The sequence below is a fragment of the Aquarana catesbeiana genome, linkage group LG05 (assembly GCF_042186555.1).
Source record: "Aquarana catesbeiana isolate 2022-GZ linkage group LG05, ASM4218655v1, whole genome shotgun sequence".
Lineage (NCBI taxonomy): Eukaryota > Metazoa > Chordata > Amphibia > Anura > Ranidae > Aquarana > Aquarana catesbeiana.
The window spans coordinates 107458691-107462489 of NC_133328.1; the positions used below are offsets into that span (position 1 = coordinate 107458691).

At 38.9% G+C, this 3799-nt stretch overlaps 1 pseudogene; it reads right to left on the reverse strand.

The window, feature by feature from the left end:
• Positions 1-2824: 2824 nt before the first annotated feature.
• Positions 2825-3443, reverse strand: LOC141145815 (small ribosomal subunit protein uS7-like; annotated as a pseudogene).
• Positions 3444-3799: the final 356 nt, after the last annotated feature.

Below are 3799 nucleotides of genomic sequence, written 5' to 3' on the forward strand. Positions count from 1 at the left end.
GTGTCACTTGAGGCTAATTGCAGGCATTCATATAAATACCCGGCTGATGATTGCTCTCATTGCCCTGGTATCTTCCTTGTGCCCTGATCTGTACCTGCGACCTGTGAACCTGATTCTGCAACCTGTAACCTGTGTACCTGATCCTGTTACCCTGTGCATCTGATCCTGATCCTGTCCCTCCTTTTACCTTGCATCCCTGCCCTGTAGCCTGATCCCTTTGCACTTTCCCCCATCTGCTGATTCCCTGTGTATGACCCCGGCCTGCCTTACGTTTGTGTTTCTGGAACTGCCCTTGTTTATCTGCTGATCTCCTTTGAATGACCCTGGCCTGGCTACATTTAGGATTGCGGTACTTCCCTTATATTGTATATAGTTATTGTTTGTGGGTCACTAGTTGGTTGTTCACTGTTTATATTGGAGCTGTTTATATATTGTTATCACTTATCCTTAAATAAACTTAATTATTCACTTACATGCGTTTTGCTTCTTTCTGTGCAATCCACACAGTCTGGTCATACCGATGACACTGTAGTACATTTTAGTGAGAATAAATATGTTAAAAAAGTACTCAAGCTGAGTATAAAATCTTTAATAGACAGGCACAAAATAATTATGTGGTCCTTCTCATAACTCCTGGCAGGATGGTATGGACAAATTCATATATCCTTGCCACATTTTATGTGTATGGACCAGCAGTCAGTTGGTTCTTTTTTACATTATTTGACTGTTTTGTTTTCTTTCATACTGACGACCTGGTTTCCCCATAGACATCTATCAGTTTTTACATCGCCTGATGAAGTAAGTGCTGTCTTGCGAAACACGTCATGATTTGTGCAGGAGCTCGTCTACTATGAATTTTTCATGATTTTCAATATTTATGTAACTATTAGCATACACATACATCATTATTTTGTGCATGTCTATTAAGGATGATATACTCAGCTTGAGCACTTTTTAACATGTTTATTCTCAATAAAATGTAAGTTTGTACTGTCTTTAATGTGTCTCATAAATGAAGTGTATGCTGTGACCATAGATTTCCTCAAAGTCCTTTTGATGTTATTTTGCCATTTAACTTGCTTAAGCTTCCGTATGTGTGTTATTTAACTATAGAGTTTTGTAGATAGGTCTTTAGAAGCAGGAGAGATTAGCTACTACAGTGATTTTGCCTAATTGCTAAACAACTGTTGCGATAAGACACCAACACACAGGGTGTGCATTGTTTTCAAAAAGCCAGCCAACTTATGACCTTGCATTGTGAGAAGCAACAGAAAGGCAGCCAATACATTAGTAATTTTGTTTTTTGTTCAGCCAGCAGGTTGAATGAAAAAAGAAAAAAATTACCCGATTCTGGACTTTTACATGCTAAATTATTGTATTCTGATAGCGTGGAGACTTCCCCTCCATCAGAATACACTGATCAGTCTAGAAATACCAGAGTGGTTGTACATATGTCAATCAGTGGATCGACTTCTGTACAACCAGCCTCCCCATACATGGATCGAAACGCAGCTGGTCCCTGCTGAAACAGTTGAATTTCAATCCATGCATGGCTGGCTTAAAACACAATCACTTTGTAGCACCATTAACTGGGAAGAGGAGCCTATGTATGTATGTAGTGACAAAATATGGTTGCCCTCATGTGCATAAATAATTATAAACTATACATAGAAACAAGGTTTTTCAAACATTAACATACATTACCCCGGGGAACCCATTCCATTCCACTCTGTTCTACTCTATCTAATCTCTCATTTCTCCCCCCCTCCCCCCCCCCCCCATTTTCCTTTTATTTTTATTTATTTATTTTTTTTGTTAAGTTTATGTTCATGTTTTTGGGTTTTTCTGCTCCATAATTTTAGACGATGGTTCGGCCACACCATAATGATGGAAGGAGGGGTGGGGGAGGGGGGACTTTTCGGTTTTGAGGGGTGCTATCAGGAGACAAGGAAGCCTCTTAGGTCATAATATAACCCTTCTTAGTGGGTTTTGTTATAACTTATGTGATAAGAGCTACCAAGTACTATGTATATTGCATCCCTGTTTCAACAACTTTCTGATGAATACTTGGGCATAATGTTCTGTATTCTGTATTCTGTATTCTATATGCTGTTTTGAAAAGGTAATAAAAACTATTGGAACAAAAAAAAAACATTAACATGCATTGATAAGAGTATTTGCATCTTACTGATCTCTTTTAAATACCAGTACATACTATTTCTGAAAAAACATTGAAAAGAGTTCACATACCTTTTTAACCTTCCTAGCACATCAAATGACCTTCCACTATATACTTTGAATGTGGTATCAGATCAGAACACTCATAGAACCTCACACAATGAGGAGTAGTGACCTCAAGACCTATAGCACAAAGCACAGACCTAATAAATGAAGTACTATATACTTACCGCTCTCATAGAAGAATGTACTAGGGTACTAGTGAAATAGCAAAGAGGGCAAAGTGAAATAGCAATGTACAAAGTACAATAACCCATAGCAACAGCTGAAAAAAAATAAAATAAAAAATGAATTACTCAACTCATTCTACAAGATGTAGACAATCATCAGTTGTTTACTTTATGTGACACTTGCAAGGCTTATGTGCTCAGCAAATTAATATATTAAAGAGCTAATCAACCATGTATATAGAGCCTGACTAGTTTTAACCAGGTTCTTAGTGAACTGGAACGTGTTGCATTAAATTTTGTCAGTGTAGTTTTATTTCACAGTATGGCTATGTCTTCCCAAGTGATGATATACAGTATGTCAGAGATTCTTTTTTTTTTTGACAATTTTTTGATTTTATTGCAAAATTAGCAACAGGATGCTTTTGACAACTTTAACATTTGGACTTGGTAACTCTCTCCAATTCATCTTTCTTCTTGATGGCGTAGGAGTTAGAGAAGCCCTTTGCTGCATTGATGAGCTCATCTGCGACAAATTCAGCAATGGTCTTAATGTTCCTGAAGGCAGCTTCTCAAGCTCTGGTGCACAAGAGCCAGATAGCCTCTTCTCTGTGGGGACACATCCACGGCCTGTCTTCTCACTGTTCCGGCTCTACCGATAAGGGTGGAGTCCTCACGAGGGCCACTGTTAATGATGGCGTTCACCAACACTTGCAGGGGGGTCTCACCAGTCAGCAGGTGGATGATCTCAAAGGCGTGCTTTGTAATCCTGACTGTCATCAGCTTCTTGCCGTTGTTCCTGCCGCGCATCATGAGGGAGTTTGTCAGACGCTCCACAATGGGGCACTAGGCCTTACGGAAGTGTTTGGCGGCGTAACATCTTCCGCTGTGTGGAAGGTACCTGGCATACTTCTCCTTAACGGTAGTGTAATCCTGCAGTGAGATGTCATTGATCTGGATGTCATCAGTACTCTATTTCCTGAACAGTTTAATTTCTGGAGACTCGGCCCCAACAGGAACAGATTCCCAGTCTGCCATCGTGTCTACTGGCCTACATCTCAGCCGGTCGTAGCTCAGAGCGGAAAGAGCATGTCAGAGATTCTTAACCATTGGAATATTCACCCTAGGAGCTACCTCTGACCCAGCTTGGTAATGGAAATTCACAATAACAATTTTGAATTTTTCAAATAGTAACATTTTAAACAGATTAAAAATATGAAAGCATAGCAAAGTATTTAGAAAATATTTATAAGCAATTAGGTGTTGCTGTAATTATTGTACCCATGCTAAGAAATATTTAACTTGAAGATGACAAATGTCAAGGGTTTCCTGGCAAACACTGGCTTTTATAAAAAAAGGAACATACTTTAACAAAGTCATATTTTTTGTAAAAT